Here is a 25,945-nt window from a genome sequence, read left to right on the forward strand (position 1 = left end):
TTGTTGATAAATTAAATTTACATCTCAATTTGGATGCAATTAGCCACGAATAACACTTGAAACGCAAACGTGTTGCACGAGCGAGCACAAAAGAAATACGCGCCTGCAATTTTCCGGCTCTATTGTTTTCAACCTTCCTATTATTTCTTTTTCCGCCCGTTATCACTAAGCCACGTAGATACAGCGAGGCCATGGAACATCCGCGAACGTATTACCAGCATATTCGACCTCTCATTCTCCCTCTGGCCGATTTAAAGGTCTAATATTTGCAGAAAACGAGCGTGCGAAATCTGGTTCGATGAACTGCCGGGAAGGGTGAACGTACCAATGACCCGATAAAAAATGATAAGAAACGCAATTCGTAACATCAACCTGATAAGTTGAGTCATCTTTCGGACGGATGATTCTCATACGGTGCATTTTTCTCACACTGCCGTCCACGTAGTTTGAAAAGAGTGAGGGAAAGTACAGATAATTTTTATTTACAGAATGAATTCACTTGTTGCGATGATAAAAAGAAATACATAAGATAGCACATTATAGAAAGGAAAAAGGAAAACGTAATTTTTCTCTCGTACGTAATCGCGATAAATAGCTCCGCGCTTGACGGTCACCCATTATAGAGATCGTTTAATAACGCTGCTCTTGCCGTTAACCTCGTAAATGACGGCAACAGTGTGTCCGTAATACCACGAGGGACATGAAACCCGTTCGAACATGTTCGCGGGAGACGCGTGTCGCGCGACGAGAAGCGATAACGCTCCTACCCGCCGCGATAATTACCTCGATAATTAAGGCGCTTCGTTTATCTCGAAAGACCCTATTTGGACGATTCTTCTTCCTCAGAGTGCTTTCGCATTGATCAAGTTTACATGATTAGGATTAAGTGACTCATTCTTTGATTGCTATCTCGTGTAGATTGATTTTGAAAAAAATTAAACGTGACGCAAACATAAACGCGTTTCTTAAAATATACTAGAATTAAAAAACAACTAGAATTAGAATCAGGTATATAAATAATTGTGCGTTTTCACCAACATATTTAGATATTAAACCAGGAGCTTTAATCATCGTAGTGATGTAAACGAGCGTGCTTATTACCAGCATAGATATGCATATATGCACAGAATAAGGAGCCTCTGTTGGCGTTAGAATTCCGCGGAAGCCGACAAATGAAGATATAGTGTATTTTGCCTAGCTGCGAACACGACATAATTTATACGCGCGTGTTGTAATGTATTATCACGAGCTAAAGCTCTAAAGTAGACTTTAGCGATGGCTTAATATTGTGAAACTTTTAAACGTACGATTTATCTTTTTTTTTTCGCAAAGTATTTTTTATGCCACTGAAACTGTATAGCAAAAATTACTCTGTGCCCGTCATTCGACAGAATCGTCGCGAAATCCTGTCCGGTTTGCGTGCTTAAAACAAAGTAGCGCAGGTTCCCGGACCGATGTCCAGCATCCGCCCACGCGATCGCGGTGGTCGTTCTAAAAATATACAGCCCGGTACAACGCGCGTACGGTGCTACCGGTTTTAAATCTCGGACGACACAACCGGTGCTGCGTCGCACGACTCGACGCCTCACGTTCGAAATAAAACGTTGCGACGGGGTTGCGAAAGACCGGGAAGAAAGGGTTGCTCGTCGAGCGTTTCTTCGCTCGATCGCGAATCATTAATCGCTAAATGCGGAGATCGTTAATCGACCGTTGACCAGTGCCCGCGACACTGACTCCGATTACGAGGAGCTCGAAGGCAGTGATTAAGTCAACATTTACATCCGCATCTAATAGATTTGGCGAGGTACACGATTATGATTTTTCCACGATGACGGAAAATTGCAATGCCGGCTATTTATTTATAAGGTTGTCCTGAAAGTCAAGTCCACATCGGATGAACGTAATCCGATATAGTTTCAAGATCGATGATGGAATTTTTATAAATGGAATTAATCGATAAGAAAATTGAAGATTGATACGAATGTGAAAAATATTATATGGAAAAGATGATATCAAAACTTTCTATGTAAAGATTTAATCAGAAATTTCGTCGTTACGATTGTATCTTTATTATTATTATTACTTCATGAAGAACGAGTTTGTTTACATATGCGATTGAGATCAATAATTGCGATTAATTATCAAAAGCGTGATATAATCTTGCTAGAACATGTTTTACTGAAAATAAAGATTAATTTTAAGAATGAATTTGAACGGCTTCAAATGCTGAATTTGATTTATAATACATATAATAACTTTTTATTATATTAATGAGCATCTTTATTACTCTGGGCATGTTGCAATATTTTTTTCAAAATATGTTCAAAAATATTTTATCACCAGTTACTTATTTATACTTATTAATTAAGATGTAATAGCTCGGTCTTATCTACGAATACTCTTAGAATCTTCAATATTGCACACATTGTGCAATATTTCATAATTCCAATCAAACTTTCTCTTCATCTTCTAACATTTCAAATAAAACTTCTTATATAAAAACTATGGGCATCAAAATACTCTTCGAACTTCTCGCAACTAAGTTTAACTTCGTTAAGTGAATCGACTTCTCGTACAATGATGGCACAATCAACTCGTCCCTCCCTGAAGTCGCCTCTTTGACTTTTACGTATATTGAGACAATTGGCTTCGCAGAAGTGGTATCTCTCATAACGAGCAGTTCCTGTAAGACGCGCGGTGAAGTTCGCGTATCAATCCACAAAAAAAAAAAAAAATCTCAAGGTTTTTGAAGGCGTCACCATTTTTTTTGCGCGCCAAGTTATCAGCAATAGTCATTGACGTAAGACGCGCACGATGTACAGACATCTCTCAGCTACCTGATATCGCTATCGAGAAGCCGCCTTCATTTGATGTACTGCTTTAAAAGCTCCTCGATATCGATATCGTCATTTAGTCAAGCAACGACCAGAGCGCACACATCTCGACACACGCATCGACTCCAGTTTCCACGTTCTGCAGTGGTAATGTCATCTCTCTGTAACGTCATCCCCGATGCACCGAGATTCACCTAGCCTTTAACTCCCACATCTGATATCCAATGACAGTGTCTCTCTCCGGGCGCTCCACTCCTGACATTAATCTGTTGTTCTCTCCCTTTCTCTCTTTATCTTTCACTTTCTCTCTCCTCATACTCGGGCGCGCACGCCAAAGAGACGTCGATCACCTATCGATTCGAGTGGTGCTCACGTTCACGCTTTCGAGATTGTTTAACATGCTTCTATTGTACCGACTGCGTTACGCGTCAATGAATGGAAATTCGTAGAAGTGAAGTGCATTCCGTTTTTTCCGTCGATCAACTGAACGTCAATCTTGTTTGAGTGAAACTATATTTCCGTGTTTCAAGTGTTAAAATTAGATCCGTAGGGGCAAAGAGTGAAAGAAAGCGCAATACATTTTTTTACGACACTAGATTCTTGAACGTGTTAAATATTTCCAATTTGGATTTGATCGTAGAGAGTGCCCGGTTCATAAAATTTGCGCCAAAACATTACAGTATAATAAAAACTAACATTAATAGTAATATACTTTTTCCTTGATCCGCGTTGAACGTGTGATTCCATTTTTCACGACCGTCGTGCGTGCCCTCGCGCAACCCAATATGCTCATATTTATTTATGTAGTCGCACTCTCGTGTAGCCGGCGCACAGTGCATCGTATGCATCATGAATTAGCGCGCGCAATGGCAGCGTATTGTATTCTTGTTTCTCCGTTTTCTCGTCCATTCATCGGCCGTACAAAAAAAAGGTGGGGGGAACCGTAGCAATGCCGCGAATACTGTACGCATCGTCACAAATTATCGGGAAATTAAGCGTAAGCGAACTGTCTCGCGTTCGTTTCGCTCATGCGTCCTTAATTAATTATAAGTATGTCCGAGCTCATTAACTCGTCGTGTAGTCATTGGAGCGATTGAAATTGATCTTTGACACTGCAAACCGATACTCATTATCGTTCGAACGTCTGTTATTATCGCTTATAAACGCAGTAAATTCTATAATATCTGCAATGCTATCGTGCGTTAACATTTATCATTAATATCAATGAATCACCGACGCTGCACAAATTAAGATCATATATCTATTTAACGAAATATCACGCGGTATCGAAGAATCCTGTTAATACTAAAGAAAAAAGTAAAACTGAATAAAATAAAACGAGTAGAATTAAAACGAGAAATAAAGTTATATCTCGCATGGAAGTAACGTTTTTAACTTTTTTTTCAGTTCTTCCCGGGAGTTTAATTTTAACGGTGGTAAAGTAAACGTTTCCGATTTGCGGCTGCACCCCACCCCCGTGTGGAGCTTGTACTTGGCCACGTAAACTGCGCAGTTGCGCTGGAGTGTCGTTTCGTCGTGTCATACGCGCCTTTACGGCTACGAGGTGCACGCGAGCGCCGATACATTGGTGTGCGTGGCCTCTCACTCTCTCCCTCGTCGAGATCCCATTGCTACATGTTACATGCTACACGCTCCGCTGTGTCTCGAGACTGTGTCGCGCGCGCGCCACTGAATTGCACTTGCGTCTTCCAAGCGTGGACCGGAGTCGCTGTCGTATCAACTATCGAACGAAATGCCGTAGGAAAATTAAAGCAAAACTAAAGCAAAACGGCTTGAAATATCAATCAAGAGAACGAATTAAAAATATGTTTCAATAGGTTTCATGCTGAGAAAAATTTCTGTCATTTAAAATTGAAATGAAAAAAAGGAAGAAAAAAAATCAGATTCTTTTTGTTTTTACATAATTATAAATTAATAATGTTATTAGTCACACATGTATCTCTTATCAACAGTATAAACATTCGAATCCAAAAAATGCAATATTTCGATGTATTATTCTTCATATGCCGCATGGATACGCCATGGCGTCTGGCGATTGCAAAAACATGATTGCAGTAAATGTTAGCGTTCAAACGGAGCTCACTCGTGGCGGCGTCCGAGGAGCAAGACAATGTATTGTCACGCTCCTCGCGCGTTCCCCACCCCAAAGTAAATCGGCTACCCTCACCACCGGTTTATTTCTCGTCAGGTTGCGCGCGCACGCACCCCCACCGCTCCGACCAATCGGGGTGAAGCGGAGTGAGGGAAGAAGCGCGTCGAGAGCCCCGCGAGGCAGAACATGCCGAGTGGCTGCGAAAGCACAGAATCATTACCACGCCAGAACTCGAGGAGAACAGACGTGTTTCTCGTTTACCCTGAGCTCAGTCGAGATCTCTCGTGTCGCTCCGTATTCTCGTCTTTTCTTTTATCGTCGCTCCCTGTTGTAAGCGCGCCGCTCAAAATACGCGTGTGATATATCGCGCCAAAGAGGACAGTTTGCGTGGCCAGCTGACGGTGTTATCGTCGCTCATGGAAGTACCGTTCTCATTTTTAGTTGTACTGCCGAAGCAAGTACTTGTGGAACTATCAAGCTGATCTCGTGTCGCAACGATCTTCGAGATACCTCACGTGACTATTCGCGCGAGATATTCTCGTGAGGACGACGTCACGCGGTCGACCCCCTGTATGTGTTTACGAGTGACATGAACCAACTGGTGCAGCCGCCAGCCGAACAACCGTGAGGACATTGAACGTGGCGATCGCGCGTTCGTGCTCCAGAAATCTACCTCTCTCTGGAGAAGTCACGAAAATTCGACGTGCTTCGTACAGTGCATTCGAGCAGTCAATCAACAGCTTTAAGAAGGGACAGTTCAATCTCGGCGATTCTCAGCAGGTGATTTTTTTCATGCGACAGTGATTTTTCTTCCCCCTCCCCACCTCCCCCCTTTTTCTGCTTCATCTCGAAAGTGTCGAAAGCATGAACGAATAATTTCATCAGATGTCCGAGAAAAGTCTAGTTCCGAAAATCGAAAATTCAGACTCGTGCGAATAGACAAGGTAGCAACCTCTACAGGGGTCTGCTGCATGCGCGCACGCCACGTGCGATCCGGGATGATGAACGTTGAGAACGTGCACCGGTGAATTCGTACCGATCACGTGTAGTATTTCTGACGTGTCTACCGATTCTACGATTTACAGCACGAGACTTGGTAGAGATTCCGAGCGAGGGGGAGGGGGGGTTTTCGGAGAGTGTGCGCGGGGGAGACATAGAAAGTGAACAGTGAGACTCAACAAAAGACATTGCTTGGTTCGGTTGCAGTGTATCAATCCCGGGCTAGGCGGGAGCGGTAACGAGTACGTAGCTTGGACTCGAGTTACAACTGCCCGCAATTGTCCCGAAGAGTAGACGAGAGAGAGAAAGAGAAAGAGGAAGAGCGTGAGGAAGACATCATGGCGATACCATTTTTGCCCAATAACGACGAGAGGACGACAACGGAGGAGCAGCTGATGTACCAGCTGTATGTGACCCTGCACAATGCCCTCCGGAGCAGAAACGCCCATCATCCGTCGCGAAATCGTGAGTTGAGCGATTTTTTAAGATATGTACACCGTCGATGCGAAAAATTTTTAAAACGTCTCCTTACGCGTTTATATCGAGACTCCTCCATGCGGTCCTCTAGACGGCACAGGCTGTCAGTTAGAAGAGAGGAATAATTGACAGGTCGTCTCGTCACGTGTGTATACGAACCCAGGTTTCCGATCGAGCGAGCAGCTCCGACTCTCGAGATAATAACGAAACGATCGCGCGGAAATAGTCGATTCCACGTAGAAAGGTCGTGACAGGAAATTGATAGTCTTGATTGGAAAACAAGTTAATACTCTCGATTGTGTCTGAAAATACATTTAGATCGGTTTGCTAGTTTCAAGGAACGTATTGAAGAACGAGATTTATTGTTACGATAATTGAAATAATGTAATAGGAAATAATGAGAGTAATGACTGTAAAAGAGATTTTACCATTTTATTAATATTTAAGAGAGCGATTATGATGTTATTGTGAATAAAGCATGACACTATTGAAAATAATAATTAATATACATATAAGATTGAGAAGTGTGTAACTAAAATCAAAAACGGCTAACAACAGTCTTGTAATTTATAAAATGACTTTTAGTTTAGATATTTATATTTTAGAAAATAATGAATACAAGAGAAGAAGCGAAATGGCGAATATATGAAAAGAAAAGTTTGTTGTTATATATTGCGTATTAATAATTATAATATTATAATTAAGAGTGTTTACAAATAAATACCTAATTTATTAAAAAAAGAAATAAAAAGTTCAATAAATTCCTTAATTTATTCACAACATTTTAATTGATAGAGCTTTGGTAAAGTCGCTACTGATCGCTAATGTTAAATCGCTACAATCTTAAAACTATCCGATAAAGCTAAAGCTACTTAATTCGCTGACAGTTAAGATAAGCGTAAGGTCGATAGCCATCTCGGTCAGAATTCTGTAGTGCAACACGTGGTTGTGGCGGGGAACAATTCGGAGGAGCACAAGAAATACGCGAGGGATCCGCGTGTGACATTTTAATTCTTGCGCCTGGAATGATTAATTTCTTGTGCGTCGCAAATAATTCATACGAGAGAAAGATACGCGTCAACGTATTATGTCGCGAAGATATTAAGTTGCAGCAGCTTTTAAAATTAGCATAAAATACAGCCAATTGAAGGCAATAAATACTTGTGCTGCGCACATGTTTCTTTTTCTATTAAATAAATAAAATTTGAAATTAGATATTTATATCGATTTGGTATTCGTTCGATTATACTCGAACAAATATATTATTCTTATTCTTACCGATATTACACTCGGTAAGAATACGAACCGTATTTTTTCAATGTCTCATTTCGGAGAAGTTATCGAATATTGGAAGATTCTCGAGTTTTTCATGGGTATTGCACCATATTGACAAAAATGATATCATTGATCTGCCGGGGTCATTGTCCTGCCGTGAATCACCGTCGAAACATTTCGTTTGGTCTAGTCGTGAGACACCTTGGTTCTTAATTTTGCATAATGCCTCAGGCGCTCGCCTTTGACGTCACTCCAGAGTTAATGGAAAAAATCCGCAAAAACCGCTCCAAGCACTTTCCGCAATATATAAATATTCCGCGATTACTTTTCGATAAAATACTTTTTGATACATCACGTTGAGTAAAACGATCAGTATTTTTTTGCAGTTATTTTAATTTGACGTTCAAGATACGTGCCCGTAGCTTGAAATAAAGAAAAGTGCGCCAAACTTTCATATTCTATTCATGAAATACAATAGATCTCTAATCTAGTTCAAACAATTCAATTTCAAAATTATATACACTTTGCACGTATTATTGATATAAACTGATTTTTTTCTTTGAAATTTTAATATCGATATTTTTAACTGGAAAATGTCTCCAGTGTATAATAGTCGATAGATACAAATACGCCACGACACTACCGTAAATTATGCGACAACGTTCTTTCGTACTCGCAGTTCTCATTTAAAAAAGTCTCGCAAATCTATTCGATCGTGGAGCGACGCGCGCGAATAGGATATCTCTCGCGCGATCGCGATGGCTCATATTCGGCGCATAGTAAAGTCCAATTTTACGAGAGTGTAGCGAAAAGGGAAGAGAATGGGTCGTACGCGGGTAAAACAAATGTAGTGTGGGTGTAGACCATCGAGCAAAAGAGAAAGAAAGACGGAGACTATGGCAGACGATGTCCGGCCATGACCCTGCTTCGCTGGTCGTGCCTCCTTTACAGAGAAAAGAGAGGAGACCAGAGGAGCGAGGAGGATCGGCGACGTGAAGAGAGAGAAAGAAAGAAAGAGAGAGAGAGAGAAAGAGAGACCACTGGTCAGCCATAGCACACGCAGTAAAACGCACTATAAAACGCGATGCAACGCGGCCCCGGCCGCGACCAAGTCCGAATCTCGGATGTCGATCGTGCCGGCGCACCTCGCAGAGAGATTGCGGCTATCAACCGCAAGTGCGTGACATCATCGATTGCTCTCTCTCTTTCTCCTCTCTCTACTCTCTCCCTTTCTCACCAGCGTATGCCTCGCCGCTCTGTAAATCAAGTAGAAAATCCACAAGAGCTGGTACTCAATCCCCGATGAAGCCTCGGTAAAGCGCGGAGTGGTTTCGAGCGATCTCCTACCAATAAAAACGTTATTACGGCATATGCTATTGCAATATATGTGTAGAAAATTACTGTCGCGCGATCGATCAATCTGCCTGAAACGATAAATCTCTGATATTGGCTTCTGACAAGTGGAGCACTGCGATCCAAAGTTTTATTGACGGGCAAACGTAAGAAAAATTACTTCATTATTTAACCGCGCTGCGGTTTGATGATTTCGATTGAAAAGACCTTATAGAAATCGTCACGATAATATAATTTCAGCGTTAAAAATATATTTCGAGATAGATAGTAGGCGTGCGGTAACGCTTACCGCACATTACTGCTGTAACACTTCGCGGCTATTTGAACCGCGCCGTTAATGAATATCGTTGGTACAACGAATAATTTATGGAGATTTAATCTTTCGACCGTGATGGATAATGTAATCCGTGAATAAATCCCCCGCTTCGCATTGTATAATATATTTTATTGCATTTTGCTCGCCGCGAATAAAGCCGTGCGTCAGGTAGAACGTAATTATCCGTGCCACGTGCAATAATCAAATCTTCAATCGTAATATATCGTTTTAATGCGAACGCACGTTGTTCTTATACCGCCATTCGCGTAATTTTCATCTACTATGCGACATTGCAACGAAATTGCATCACTTTATTTTGTCGTTTAATTTCCGAATGTTAAAAATTTATTTCCAATTTAGTTTAGAATCCATTGTCGACTTTTTCATCGATGTATTTAAAAATTTTATCCAAACGAGATTTTGCACACTTCACCTTTTTACGCGCGATCTGGGAAAATGAAATTTATCAAATGAGAAATCTAAAGCAACCCAATCGTATTTAAACATATCCAAAAAGAAATAATATAGAACATTCTTCAGTCATTTACACGAGAAATAAATAATTTCCATCGAGTGACATCTAGTACCTATAAGATTACACGAGGACCAACATGAGGATTCCTCGGTCTATCCTGCGCGCGTTTAAATCACACGTTACGATGCTCGGACCCATTATTTCACGAACGGAAATAGTGCCGGGCCGCGCGCACGTTGCACGCGGGGGTCAATAACCATAGTTGCCGCGCTTTCGCGAGAGAAGATGCAGAATTGCCGCCCGGAGCACTCGCGTGGTTGCATCAAATCGGGGGTTGTTATTTATAGGAACAGCTGTGGGCATTCCCGCACCGCGCAACGCAGAGTCTTCTCGTAACATTTGCAGAAAACTTCCCCCTCGTCATCTCTCGTGCGTTCTCGCGCGAACAAACGTCTCGCGAGAGTGCGGCAATCGCGATTACGCGCACGTCCCAAATGTATTTTAAGGCGGACCACCTCCTTCGGCCTTTTTCAAAGATAGGATCGATCCGGACGCGCGGCGTACACTCTAATGAGACGTTTACTTGGAATTTATCACGCTTGAGTCAGATTAACTCGTTAAAGCGAAGTACATTCGATATGATAAAATTGCAGTACACTCGTATTCGCGCAATATCAATTTAGAAACAGATTTTCGAAATGATGCGGGTTAAACGAAAAACGATTTATCTCGTTTGCTTCCCACAAGCTGCTTCATAAGACAAATCAAATGATCGCGATCATTCTAATCTAAAGAGGAGTTTGATTTCTCGGTATGAGAAAGATCGGGTGACTCGTAACGCGATATGCACTTGATATTGAACTTCGTATCATGTTTCTCCCTCACTCGCTTTCTCTCTCGTAAACTGTCTCGTGTCATCGTAACAGCTGCTCGCAATTTTAGAGTAATGACGCCAAAGTTACGCTTGAAACTATGCACATTAACAAATTCCAACTTAGATATAATTAGAAATTATTAATTATATTGTCGTACTATCTCACTGTAGAAACTTTCTCATCTTCGGCGACAAGCCGAGCTTGTAAACTTCAACTATGACTTGCTTGATTTATCAAAGATATTCCACTTAGTAGCGATAGACGAGCGATCGATGCCGTCGGGATGAGAACAGTGGCTCGAGTCTATAGACCTTATGAAATATTGAAAGGAATTCGTCATTGTAGATTGCCGGATCTCTCCCGCGGTTTCGCCGCCTCCCGCCATTCATACTCGCGAGAGCGACTGCTATTGACAGAATTCTTCAAAAATTCATCGCATCCCTCACTCGGGCGGAGACTCCAATCTCTTTCTATCCCTCTTTCCCTCATCGGCGATCCGTTATCGTCGCGTATAAACTGCGCTTTATCTCGTCGCAAGATAGACACTCGAGAGCGCGACATCGCTTCTTTTTATCTATTCGCCCGTCGAGTTTATCGAATTTTTCTCCCTCTTTCTCTTCTTTGTCCTTTCTTCTCTCTCTCTCTCTCACACTCACTCACTCACTCACTCGCTCACTCACTCTTTTCGATCCTTTGCATTTTTCTGTCGGAAATGCCTCGTTAAACGTCGATAAATCAGCTCGCGTACGCGCGAAAAGCAACGTCGGACAAACGATAATAAACGTATGTTCTAACGATTTCCGCACGATAAACGGAAATAAACGTTTAATTAATTGCCGATGGTCAGTGGTCGTTACGGAAGCGTCGACGATTGCTATAAAGAAGCAATAACTGGAATTCAGAACTATGTAATGTCGCGATTCGAAGTAATCAGAATAGTAACAAAAAATTACCAGTCTGCATTTCTTTCGTTCTTTGATTATCGATTATGCATTACTGTTTTAGTTTTTATAACGATGCGTCAATATGTTGTTACAATTGCATACGTATAATGAGATTTGAATAATTCACATTGTGACGCTAATAATATCAGCTTATGTAAAATATGGTAATAATACTAAATGGAGAAACCGTGAGGCATAGAGATGTTTTTAACAAATTTCGACAAATTTTCGTGATATCGGAATAAAGTAATATAAAATTAATTTTCCTCGTTTGTTGAATTATTTATTGCACGAACGTGCTCGCAACTAATGAGAGCATTGTTCATACCTCGCAAATGAATATTTATCTTCGGCGGACGCATCATTCCGGTTTGTTAATTATGGTGCTGATTGAGGTAGTCAACAGGCTCTCCGTGAATTTTGGCAATCTCCTAACTACCTGGCGGCTATTAATATTCATACGGAGAGGATATTCACTTCGCCACTTCTCGTACGGTGTAAAACATTTTTACGGTCGCATGAAGCCCCGCGTTTCTGGTAGACCGGAACAGATAGGGGCACGCGTATCCACCGGCTCATGAAATTCGGCAGATTTTATCTACGCGGGCTCTTCTCTTGCGCCTGCGGTTGCACCGACGCGTATTATAAATTTATCGCGGTCGGTCATCGAAATTTCATCGAGCGTGAAAGTCAAGTGCACTCGGTGATCCTTCGTGCACGCCGCGGAACGAATCGTTTTCTCCTCTTTTTTTTTCCTTTACACGCGCTTACAACCCTTTACCTTACACATATTTCTTCGCTATCTGCGTCACATCAATTCGGTCACTTGTTAAAGCAACTTAACACGTGATTCGGTCAAAGAGGCGCCGTGTGTACCATTTTAATTAAAGCCCTACGCAATTTTTAAAAATAACTCCCTGTACGTGCGTAGCCTGTTGACGCTATCCTCTGTGCATTTTGATGAAGTAGAGCTAACTGAAGGCTCAGTCCCCGAGGCTCCCAAATACCACGCTGATTAATGCGCTGAGCTCGCCCTCGCGCGATCTTCGCGCTCGACACTTTGCAAAGTGCGCTCTTCGAGAGTCGAAAATAAGCGTTCGCTCACGAGTCGAGGAGGACGCGACGATAAACATACTCACGAACATTTGAGCACACTCTCCGACGCGGAGAGAGCGGTAAAATAATCCTCACAAATCCAATGAGTTATTATCGAAAATAATAACAAATATGAAGGAAAACAAGACGCTTTTGATCGCAAGTGCATTAATATCGACGAAGAAGGAAAAAGGGAAACAGTGAGAGATACGAAGCGAATAGATATAACGCTCTCTTATTGCTTTGTCTTTACCTCCGTGCATGAACGATGGGCTCGAATCACGCTTCGCAAATTTATCAGGTCTGACGAAGAACGGAGGGGAAGGGGGTTGAAGAGCCGTGACGGGGAACTCGTGAGACGAGCGAGCGATAAAAGAACGAGACAATTGCGAGGGAGTGCAACGGGTGCGCGGGATGGGAAGAGGGTGCTTTATTTAATTTTCGCGACTTACGAAACGCATTCTGCGCCGCACGTGTCCCGGAGCGCGCTCGGAGAGTTGTGCTGCAGATCGTTGCCTCTTCGGCGAATCGCCCTTCGAGGAATCGATTTCCGCTCCGTGCACGCGTTCGCCCGCTATGAAACTCGTCCGATTATTACCGAGGACTCGCGGAATAATGACGGTGGCCGAGGGCGACCGTTGCGCTAATAATTGTGATTCAGTTGCGCCGGATCGACGCCGAAATTGCACCCGCTGCGCAAGAAGGACCGCCCGAAACGCGGTTGTAGCGATTGCAATTTTTCTTCAGTTTTTTTTTGCCGAAAGTTCATTGATAAACAAATAAATCAAGTGAACGAGAATGAAAATGATTAAAGTCATACCATTAATTTTAACGATTTTATCCGATTTATGTTGCGATCATTACCTAGCATATAGCCAAGACGATATTGACAATTAGTTACACAATCTGCGATCTGCAATGCGGAATTAATAGCGCGGAATTAATAGCGTGTTCGACTGAAGCAGCTTAAATTGCCCCAGAAGTGAGTGGACTTATTTCTGAATTTGCATTTTTTCCAGGTATATAAAAATATCGAATGGTCGTTTTGAAAATGATTGACGGGACGATTTAATTATAAAGCAATAACTGTGCGTCATAAAATTCTCTTTGGTCGTACATGTTCTAAAAATCGTCAGAAATAATTAATCATCAGTTCAAATTAGTTGCTTAGTCAGAACTTATTTTTATCTATCTCTGACATTACGGCGTTATCGGTTTTTACTATCGAACACTGTACGGTCGTCAATCGTGATCGACGGAATAATTTAATCTCGAGTGCAATCACGTTGGGCAAGACGATTAGTTATAGAAAATGCGTGCCTAATATCGCTCGCGTTGTAATCGCGCACGGTTGACGCAACGGTATTGCAGCACGTGTATTTTTTAGCATTTCGATTGCGCGATATCGCAATAATGGTAATATTGTCAGCGTGCTAAAATCATCGATAGATAATGACGCTTCTTATTAACCAGTTATAAACGCAACGGTACAGTGCACGTACGCGCCGCGGGCCCGCCAGGCCGACCTTTTTGTTCGCTTCGCGATCGATCCACGTTGCGCATCGTTACGTGTAACCTTTTCGAATGGTGTGCGCGCTTTGGAGAATCCGAAACCGAACACACATTCGCGTTGCCCGAGTTGAATTTGTAAACTGCGGAAATTCAGTTTTTTTACCTGAAACGTTACTATTACGTGCATTCGCGCGAACTGTCGTCTGTGTCACTGAAAAAAAAAATGTTAATTTTAATGCTATCGAACTATATACCACTTCCATCGGCAATAAGTCGAATCGCATTTATTCTTATAGAGTGAGTGTTATTAAAAAGATTTTTAGTTTTTCTGCTAATGTTCTCAATTTATAACAGTGGTATATGAATTTAGATTTGATCAATTAAAGTTCATAGAAATTCTTCGAATAATATAAATGTTAAAGAGAAAATTGATGTGCATTTTCGATCGATTAGTTAAGACACGTTTATTAAGACGTGATTAATGCCTCCTCGAAAAGAAAAAAAATCACGGCCGATCTCTAATAAATGCACAAAACGACGTAGTTACAATTACCGCGCACATCTGTCGCTCGTAGTTCCATTGTTCCGGAAAAGCGTGCAAAAGAATGACGCGATAAAAAAAAGTACGCCAGCGAGCGAGGAGAGGAGTACGGTGCCAGCGGTCGAGGTGCATTTTACGCATTCGTGTGCGTATGCGCCGCTGTGCAGCTCCGACGCGGCCTTGAGAGAGGTTCTTTGTGCGGTTCAGCGTTCACTGCGGCTCTCGCGCGCGCGCGCGCGCGTACGCTCGCACACCGCGAAACGTGGGCGCGCGCGTACACCCACACGGTCGAAACTGGCTCCCGCCGTTACATACATACACTGTAACAAGTTGCGTTGCACTTATGTACAAAGGGCGCTCCATGTGACTCACGTGCTCGCATATGCTACCGGCAGTCTCCGTCTCTCTCTCTTTCGCTCCTCCTCCCACTGTTGATCTTTCCTCTTTTCCCTCCGCGACCTATTCTATTTATTTCTCTCTCCTTCTCTTTCGTTCTCAACCGTATATGTATGTACCTACATATGTACCTACGCACACACGGGCACAAATGCATATATACCGCGTTTCTCTCTTTCTGCTCTCTGTGCTCTTCTCTTTGTCGGTCAACGTCTCTATCCCACTCCACCATTGGAGTGTGCACATAGCTCGATCCAGATATACACGCCGAAGTGCACACACGAGACCACGAAGAGTGCATGCGGGTGTTGGCCACGTGCGCGATGCACTTTTTGCTTGCGCGGCAACCTTCGCCTTTTATGCATCGTACGCGCGCGGGGCCGCGTTGGAACTTTATATACCCTTTTCAGCGATTTACTACGACGAGCTTTTCGGTATATGCAGTTGAACAAAGGTAATAGGAAAACCACGATAGCGAGATCACCGTGTGTTTTCCGTAAAGTGAAAATGCTTCGTCGAGCTTTCCTTTGATAACGCTCGAGCGTCGACGGTCGAGCGGAAACGTGTAGCAAAATCGATTCGCTCTCAAGACCTTTTTTAATATTCCCTGAAATACTAAAACTACAATAGATGATTCTTAAAATATAAATGTTGATTTGTAAATGTGTTAGTGCTATTAATTATCATCTCTACTGCGAATTTTATTTTATATAGAATTATTCATAGAGTCATTCAATTATTCAATTATTTTACAGTATTTTATTCTACGATTATTAATATGAAAGAAAGATTGATGATATATATTATTAATCTCTCTCTCTCATCTTTTCTCAGAGATAATTCGTTTTTCGTAAAAATATGACACATCTCGTTCAGTCTTCTGCCTTCAATCAATCTTTCCGCGTTTTTTACACACACGTTACACAATACGTCTATATCCTATTTTCAACAGATTTACAGCTTCTTATGTTCGCGCATTAGCCAACAAAACCAATTAGAAATAAATTTCGAAAGAGATATATGTACGTCTTTCGTTCGAACTGCAAATGACTATTTTTCCACGAAACCGTATATAAAGTCGCACATATAAAGACGTAAATCCTTCAACATCGCGAGTTTGGCATAATAAATATCGAGTTCGATTATTATAAATCTTTCTCCGCAAAGGTTCCAGCGCGGGTGTTCTCACGCGGGCCTCGTCGAGTGACATTTGGCTGGAAAAGCAGGTAGAAAGCCAACGGGGCGTCGATACTGCATCTCTGCGACGCGTATATTTTGCAAGCGGTGAAAAACGCGCGAGCGCGGCCGGCCGCATCTTTCTCTATCTTTTTTTTTCCTCCTATGCCTCTCGGTCGCGACTGCTGCTGCTACAGCGCTGTGTAGAACGAAGATTTCGCGACGGCGAGTGGCTTTAATCGAATGTAGGCGATGACGACAATGTGTGTGCCGTTGCACAAGTGAGAGAGCCCCGAGCTATTACGGACGTTTACTCGAAATGTCAAGGATGCAACCACGTGTGCTTGCGCGGGAAGACGACAGAGAATAGAAAGAGAAAAAGAAGAAGGGAAAAAGGAGAACCTAAACAATGACAGCCGCGAGGCATGGTAGAATAGTTATTTTGTCACGCATGGCTTACACACACGCGTCCACGGTGCGAAATGAAAAGTGGCCATGTTTAAATGTTTCTGGAACTCTACGGCACTGTGACGTCGCTTTCACCGCAGTCGCGCGATGCATTTTCAAGGTTGCAACCGCGGAGTGCAGGAGCATCATATCGCGATTTATGTTTCGTAAAGCGCGACAAGTGTCCTCTCGATGCATTGCTCGATTATACCTTAGTAAGGGGCAAGCATGACGCCAGCAGCTCGCGTGCATTGATATCCAATCGTGGAATGAGGCAGTGTTTATTTATATATATAATTAATTCTGTTGCATCAGACAGTACTAGAATTCTTTTATTGAACTAGAAAGGGGATGACGTGGTCGCTTAATAAAACCATTAGTCGATGACACGATAGCGAAAAGAAAAAGATATATCTTGTCGGCAAATAAGCGCAATGCAAAACGTGTCACTCGGTAGCGGGAGACAGCGCGTCAAGACTTTATCGTTGAAGGATTGTTCTACGAAATCGTAGCCGCGTCAGATAAAAACGCGCATTATATATCCAGACGGGAGACAGGCAGTCTGCTGCGGCGCGTGATAACGCACGTTTTCCAAGCGTAAATACCAATGTATGTTTGTCGAGCTCGGAACAGTTGATTCCAAGGCCTGACGCCTATCAATATTGTCGATGACGTTGTATCACGATCCGCAAAGAAACCTTATGCGCAATAGTTTAACAGACGTGATGATCTTAAGAAACTAAATATTGACATGTGTATAATTCTAATATTGGTTTATATTCGTATACGCATTTTTATAACTTTATTTCATTACTTAAGAATACTTCTGATTGCTTATCTAAGAAATTGGAGCCAGCGAATGTTACAAACATTTCTTACGATATCCAAATAAAAGTTGCACGTGCGCAAAAGTATTCTCTCAAGAATAATGTCCGCAAATGTCGAAACTGCGAAGAAAAGGTTGTCGGATCACCCGTTATAAATTTTAAAGCAATCATTACCCAACAATGTCGCTCTTGCCCTATTCGGACTGCGTTACCTTGCAGCGTGCACTTAGTGGCATTAAACCTTATATGTGAAGTAACCGTCTCAGTATACTTCGGTCACCGGCGAGTTACCATTGTGTAACGTAATTTGCGTGTAATCAATTGTCGTTATGAAGCGTAGCGATACGAGTGCTATTACCGTTGGCGCACGGTAGCTGGCAGTCATCATTAATTCAAATATCATGTGACGCTGCTGTCCGTAAATGCGCTCGCGACGAAAGAATCGTATTTATGATATACGAGTAAATTAATCTAATCATCGTTCCTTCTTGACTCTCATCCTCGATGCAGTAATCCCTTTCGCATTATCTTTGTACATTCAAAGAATATAAAAATCGTAGAACGAGTCTTGAAAAATTCTCTTCTTTTGCTTCGTAGATCGGGCGCCGCGTCGATCCGGCGGTTCTGGGTCCCAGCAACCTCTAGTGATCTGGTTGCAACCTGGCAATGTCGAAGACTTATCGAACTTGCCACTGCCGGACCTGGTGCAATCGGCCGTGGATCAGTTGCCACCGCCGTCGCCCCAGGTGACAGTTTCTGTCCCTAGCAGCCCGATGAGAGACGCGACCTTCCAGTTTCCTGAGTGTAATAACGTCACCATCAACGGTGCACCGTTGCCGAGCCCAAGGCCACGGCCACGAAGACGCTTCGCCTCGGAGAGCTCCGTCATGGAGACGGGCCCGATCGACCGATCGAAGTGAACAACTGCAACGGTACCACCTGCCGCTGCCACCTCGGCCTGATCCTCAACGAGAGGCAGTCGTGGACGAGCGTGGGTGCCAATCTCAGGAACATCGCCGGTGATTTCCACGCGTGCAGGACCAAGGTCAGTGTTATACGCTAGTCACGCGTCGTTACTTTAGATTAGATCGATTGAGATCCGCAATTCAGATTCGATCGAATAGCGGGGGAGGAATGCAGATTGTAGATTGCGGATGTCGATGTGGAATGAGACTTTCACGTTGTCTTTTCTGCATTAAGATGAAATGTATGAAACACAATTAGCATTCCTCCCCCGCAATTCGATCGCATTCATACATCAGTATTCGTATCGAGAATAACTGGAATCCTATAAATAGTATCTATATCAAAAGTTTCACGCGTTTCATTTACAATTCACGAGTTTAAGTTTTACTTTCGAGTCGGCAATTTCACTGACATTGTCATTGCTTTCCTCTTCGCGTCGTCGATGCCAGCGCTGATGGCGTAATACAGAAGCGTTTATGGTGAGAGGAGTACAGGTGTAAAATGCTACGCGTAAAAATTGTACGGCACGCGTTTTGCACACACGGGAGCCATCGTGTAACTTTTCACTCCGCGCATCGCAATTTCATCTTTCCCATGAAAGCTTTTATTCGTCATAAAGTTACCCTTGTGTCACGAGTATTATAAAATGTAACGAATACGCGGCGAAAAGTCCTCCGACGGGTGTTTAGTTTGAAATTTCGCTCGCTTCCCAAACCCGTATAAATTCCTATTGCTTAATTTACGGATTATATCGTGAGTTTCATAAACGCATACGTGTTCCTTATTTTTGCACTTGTTACAAGTTATTCATTGCTGATTTATGTAAGTTTTTCACACAATGCATGACGAGTTAAAAAAATATTTCAATCTATGTCATTAATATAATTAAAATAGACATTTCCTTTATCCGTCTGAATACTTTGTTATCAGATTCCTTTATAGAATTCCTATATTTATCTTATCTGACCAGACTGTATTTATTCATCTCGATGACACCATAACGTTCACGAGTGAGTATTGATTTCGGCTGTGAATAGACCGATATCCAGATTCCTCTTCCGATATCTAGGATTTAATAGCACCACGAATGATTCAATACTTCCCATTCCACCGTGGAACTTTCTGGCGCTTCACTACTATAGAGTTCGTGGTTAGAGGTGTGTTTCTTCTTTAAGAAAGATAGAAACTATCGTCGTTTCGTGGGCGGGGTCATAAACGCGAATTTAGTTATATCAGGGTACCGGCGATGTCCCGCGGGTGCAATAAATATCAGCTCACCACCATCGAGACGTCTAGTATTGCCCCCCGTGTGTATGGCCCGGGTGCCACTGGCACTTCATCAAAACTCCACCCATCCCCTTCCCTCTCACAGTGGTCGTTCGATCAAATATGTATCGCGGACTGGTATGGTCCTTCTCTGGTATTTTACGACGTTTCTTCTCTTGTTCGCGGTCAGAAGAAAGAAAGTGGCGATTGGGAATTGGCTGGCGAATAAACAGAGAAATGAGAATCGGAGATATACTCGTATATTATCGTGAACATAGCGCGCGCGATGTCATCATCTTTGAGATTAACGCAGTAATGAAAAACGTGTCTGTTTCATATATATAACGATATTACTTTGATAGATTGACACTTTATACATACACACGAGACTTTATTCCTAGAGATCCTTTGGTAAAAAAAAAGTCATATCACGCGCGTCGCGGATTAATTATAAATAATTTTTCTCTCTTTTCTACAAAAAAAACGGAAAACTCATTAGAGAGACGGACGGTAATTCTTCTTTCTGAAATATCTGAATTTCAAACGCTCCGTTCGATTATGAATTTATGCAATTTCCTGTTGTCTATTAATAGTCGACACAAACATATTGCGCGATGATAATATTACGCTGACTCGGTTCATCCGGCTTTCTGCAATACGCGAAAGAAATGAGCATAATTAATGCGGCAAGTTTCCGATTACTATCGCGAGTTACGAGATATCCACTCCTTCGTCATTAAAAAGAGGAGGGCCGTTCAATCAAATATGTATCGATGAGCGAGAAAATTCCCCTCGGTTTTACGACGACTCTTATTTGCGGTTGCGGATTGAAAGAAAGTGAATGGCAGCAGGATGAGACACTAATAGGAAAAGTAAGAAGGAGAGAAAGTAGATGGGGGACAAATAGTAAGATGAACAAGGTGGAAAGAGCCATTTCTCTTTTATTCCGCCTCGCTTTTATCCACTTTAAAGGTTCGCCAGCGTGATACCCAATCCCGGAACGTCTAATTATTGCTGGTTAAGTGCCGGTAATTGAAGGGGGGGCGAACAGACCCGTGAAATTGAAGAAATCTCTTCGTCTCGCCTGCCCGTAGGAGATCGGATACCGATCAGTCCCTCGGCTCGGTAACTCGAGGAGCGTCTTGTTGATAATACGAATCGCGGAGGATCTCCCGGAGCCGGTAGGGTCGTCTTCGCGTTTTTCTCTTCTTCGTGTGCTCGAAGAAATTGAAATGTCAGATTAATACCACGGTTGGTAACATCGTTCGCGGACAGTCGATCTCGTAGCTAACGATGTCTCGTTACGTCTATCGGAATCTATCAGAAATTCTTTTCTACATTAAAATTTAATTATCGTCACTCGGGTAAAATACATTGCACGATAAAATTAATTTGCTTCTAGCAACAAAATGAGATTCAGCATTGAAACGAGTCATTCTTGAATAAGACAAGTTTGTCGAGTTTCTTGTCAGATTCTACTCGTAGTTATATTGTAAATATGTAGAAGCGTAGTACTCAAAGTGCTCAACATCGAATCGCAACTTTTTCGTCACGTCTAACGAGCTTTTCGCGAAGTTCCGGAAGTACGTCGCGAGTCACAGAAACGATCTTCTCGCCTTTCTGGTCAGGGGAAACCACCGACCACCGACGGCACGATGCTTTACATATGCATGGAGAGTAAGCGAGCATGTAGCGGCTAAGTGGCCACATCCCCTTACGTGAAAGTTAAGTGGGCATGGCAGCACGAGCCGTGGCCACGGGCCGAGAAAATTATCTTCAATTATCTCGCGCAATCGGAGCCCCCCTCCGCCCCCTCCCCCCGCTCGCTTGTTCGCTCCTATCTCGCGCGTTTCGTCTATCTCGCTCTTTCGATTAGCCTTTCGGCCGATCGTCACTTTTATACTCGCACGGTAATCGAATAGCCATACGCGTTCTCGCCGTGTTTTCGTTGACCTCCGGATAGAGAGGGTTATACACCTGGTAACTCGCGTTTCTATGTAATACAGGATTATGGGTGAGTGGCCGCGCTCGTAAAACACGGGATATAGTACTTGAACGTGTCAGACACAGCGAAATAGCCGGCTCTTCGTGTATCGCTTGGAAAATTGAAGTCAGGCAATTTTCCGTGAGGGCATGCCGATACTGCGTATACACCCGCTTCGCGAAAGTCATTACTCCCGAACACGCCGAGTCCTTGGTTGTTGAAATTTTAGCTCCTAAACGACTCCTTCTGATTTCCGCGAGCTCGCGACGAGGAGCATTAACGTTTCGCGGAATAACGCCGCGCGCGCCGTCGCGACAGGTCTCGCAGCGAAACGCCCGCTCGCCTGACATTTATCTACAGTTGTTTAAACGATCTGACCGACGCGTAAATTGATACATTAGTATATCCTCATCGCGCGGCGAGATAACGGATCTTTTTGCGATGGCGCAAGCCGAGGGCAAACCGCGTCGAACCACCGCCGCTGCCGCCGCTGCTAAAAGAGGGGGGACCCCGGCCCCGCGATGCAAGAAAGTCGATAGTTCTTCGGGCCGTAGCCTACGCTCGCCGCACGCGAACCGCTTAACTCTCGTTTACGTCTTATTTTCACCTTCGCTGCGGTAAGTACCTGCGACGCCGCAACTCCCGCTATCCTCTCGTGGAACGCGGCCGCGCTACTGCGCGTAACCTGCGCGCAAATTTATAACGCTTTGTCACGCGCAGCACTCGCGGAAATTCCCTCGCTTTATTGGAAACGGGGAAAATTATTATCGCAACCGCGCCTGTGCGATTTCGCCCGTCGGGACACCGATAATTTATATAATATACGCCATGCATCTCTCTATAACGAGACACCTGCAGCAGTAATAATAATAATAATCAGCTTGATAAGCCCCCGCCTCGTGAAAAATAGTGAAAGTCCCGGGTAATTTCTGCGATATGAAGGTAACCGGCTGCAGCTAGTTATCGTGAAGTAAAGCTGTAATAATTAGCGGTGATCGACGTTTAATTATTAGTCATTATTGGCCGTAAGCAACAACCTTAACGGTAATAATGAAAAATTATTTATTTAACTATCTGTTTATTTGCTTTTGGAAACGTGGAGAGAACCAAGGAATAAGATAGATCGAACAATCGCGCATGATATACGTTTCCACACATGCATCGGACGTTTTGTTTTCACGACGGCACTTTTGCTACCGTCGATCGTCGTATCCCGACAGCCAGGCAGGCAGGCGCAGCTCGTTTTAACAGCGGTGGTCGCGGAGAGCGCATTGCACGTACCGAACGAGCGTGCCGACCGCAACTTCTGTTTTCCATCGGCTTTTTCTTACTTAGTCTTCGCGGCGAAACCTTAGAGCCGGGCGATTGGCCGTTTCCACGGCAAACCGCGCAATTACGTTGCACAATAATCTATCTTGCCAGTAGTCGCGCGCGGCGCGCGCTCGCGCTCGCGATCGTAATGCCTCTCTGTCACGCCGCGGCCGCGGCGAGTCTCCGACGATGGTGGAACGAAGATGGAGAAAGAAGGAGCGAGAGGAGCGTTCGGTTTAATCGCTCGCATCGCGCACTCTCGTGAAAGCCGCTCGTGCGTAATTGCCAGTATTTTTTTCCAGACGACCGACAATTCGCGATAAATCGCCGCGAGCGCTACGCTCGGCTCGTAGGCGCGGCGATTATCCCGCCGCTCGTAAATTGATTTATTTCGGGGATTGCGCGATGCATAAACTAAAGAGGCAGGCATGAGTGCGAGAGTCCTCACTTCCTTACTTCATTCGCCAATTGTCCGTCGTTTTTCTTCGGTGCTTTGTCAGTGTAGCTAATGTACGTATCGATAGCTCGCGCACGTAAGCACGGAAATGCAATATATTGATTTTCCTTTCGCGATGCGTATTGAAGAATTGGTTGCGGTTGGCAGTATGGGCAATCATGGGGAAATTTACATTTTACGATTCATTCGTCATAAAGCGAAGTGCGCGTTGCGTCTTTTCTGCAATTTGCTTTCTAATCTGTATTCATGCATTTTTCTATGTTCTCGATCGCAGTGTTTTTCTTTTGTGTATCAAGTGTTTTTATTGCCATTGATAGTCGACCTCGTTTTCTTCGTTTTTTTTCTTTTTCTTTTTTTTTTTTTTTTGATCCGGAGGATTGACTCACGTATCGTGACGAAGCACTTTTCTTTGTGCGAACGTACAATATTGAGTGTTTCAATTTACATGTATCTTTGACATTTATCGAACCTCTTGTATAAAAAAAGAATCTTATTTTAAATTTTGTAAAAACATTTTGCGTGGGTAGTCTTACATCATCGATAAGAGACACTTCCCGTTTTTCGCTTTCTACAAGATAATTCTGACATAAAATTTTTCTATTCGCACACCAACGACGTGTACAAAGGGAACGGTATTTCTCGAACGAGCGTTCTCTTCCGGACTGCGGGGCTATAAAACGGCGTCACGGCGATATCTCCTCACGGCGTAGCTGTTCATATAAGCAAAGGCTAACGACACGTTCGTCGGTGCGGAGAGAGAGAGAGAGAGAGAGAGAGAGAGAGAGAGAGAGAGAGAGAGAGAGAGAGAGAGAGAAAGAGAGAGAGAAAGTCCATCTCGTGGTCTCGGTTACTGTCGCAGGTGGCCGATCGGGGATCCTCGCGCGCATTAGACATTAACAAACGTTGATCACGTTGCCGTCGCCCTTCGTGGCGCGCGGCGCGGAGGCTCACCCCAATGTCAGTCGTCAATGCACGATTCCGCGGCGAGAAAGGGACACTATTAATTGACGAGCAGAACGCTCCCACGAACAGCACTCTCGCGCCCTCCCACATAATTCTCCCTTAATGTGACGTTCTCGTCTACTCCTCTTACTTTCCGCCCTATCCACGGCCTAGATAATCTTTCCTCTCGCACTTATACGCGCCAACGACGAATCTAATGTTTTTCCCGTGCGTGATTGCGATGGGGGTGTGAGAGAGCGTGTATTCTCTCTCTCCCTCTCTCTTTCCCTTCCTTTTCTTCCTTCATGGGGTCGAACCGGCGACGCTGCCCAGATATTATGGTCATCCCATAAAAGCCCGCCGCCTAGGCGATTGGGCTTTCCCCGGGCGTTTATTATTGCACGTCCGGTCACGGCGAGTGGATTAAGACGAGACGGGAATCGGAAGTCGCAGGTCGAAACTGAGATAACGTCGACGGGAGGCGGGCAGAATGGAGAAACAAAGGGAACCCTCCGGAGTTAATCGCCCTGCGGCAAAAGATCGTTCTTTCACGCGAGATATTACAAGAGCCATCAAGATCTGCGATAATTTTCTGGGACTTTGGCTAGGTCAATGTAATGGATTTTTTATATGCGTTTCCTCTATTATATTTTGCTCTCGACATTATTTCACAAGAAAATACATCGATTTATTTCGAAGTAAAGTTACATCGAAATTAATTCGTATCAAATTGCTTGGCGCATCTAAAAAATCGACGATAAAGGAAGATTGCAATTTAATTAAACTTTCCGCATAAAAAACGGGATTTTTCACAGATGTAATCTTAAACGAATTTGCAAGAAATTTGCACAAGCATCTCGCGTGAAGGACTTTGCGTGTCTTCTTTTTTTAATGCAGAATCCTTCGCGATCCGGCTAATACGCAGAATCATTATACCGGCCTTATCCGAAGGTACCGCGAGCTAATTGGGTAATAAGTATCGTTCATAAGTACGTCCTAACGGAATTTCTTTTTGCGCGCGAGTGATTTGTATGATTCTCGGCACGAAATCCCGCGCCGCCGGCGCGACGACTTCACTAATACCAGTAGCTGCAGGCATCATTCGGCGCAACGGGATGGAAGTTAATTGGGTAATTAGTGTCGTTAATAAGCAGGCTTTAATTGAACCTTTTTTCCGGGTCGCGAGTGGTCTGTGCACGAGAAACGGTTTTCGTAAAGAAAACAGGGAGCTCGGTAGTAGACGTTGTAGACTTTAGCGACGCGATATTTCCCCTCTTACGATGCCGACGTCGTTTCTCCGTGTAAATTCGTCGGGATAAGGGGACTCGATAAAACGACTGCGTCGCGTTTCCCTCCTTTTTTTC

The 25,945-nt window shown here is 43.5% G+C and overlaps 1 non-coding gene across 1 annotated transcript in view; it reads left to right on the plus strand.

The window, feature by feature from the left end:
• The first annotated feature begins 4,944 nt into the window (after nt 1-4,944).
• The window catches only part of LOC105193152, a 31,729-nt gene continuing 10,728 nt past the window's right edge, over nt 4,945-25,945 (plus strand). Inside the window, exons 1-2 of the transcript XR_005574265.1 lie at nt 4,945-6,411; nt 18,253-18,700. This is a non-coding gene — a transcript (uncharacterized LOC105193152). The remainder of the gene's footprint in view (nt 6,412-18,252; nt 18,701-25,945) is intronic.

Source organism: Solenopsis invicta, chromosome 3, assembly GCF_016802725.1.
Source record: "Solenopsis invicta isolate M01_SB chromosome 3, UNIL_Sinv_3.0, whole genome shotgun sequence".
Taxonomy (NCBI): Eukaryota; Metazoa; Arthropoda; class Insecta; order Hymenoptera; family Formicidae; genus Solenopsis; species Solenopsis invicta.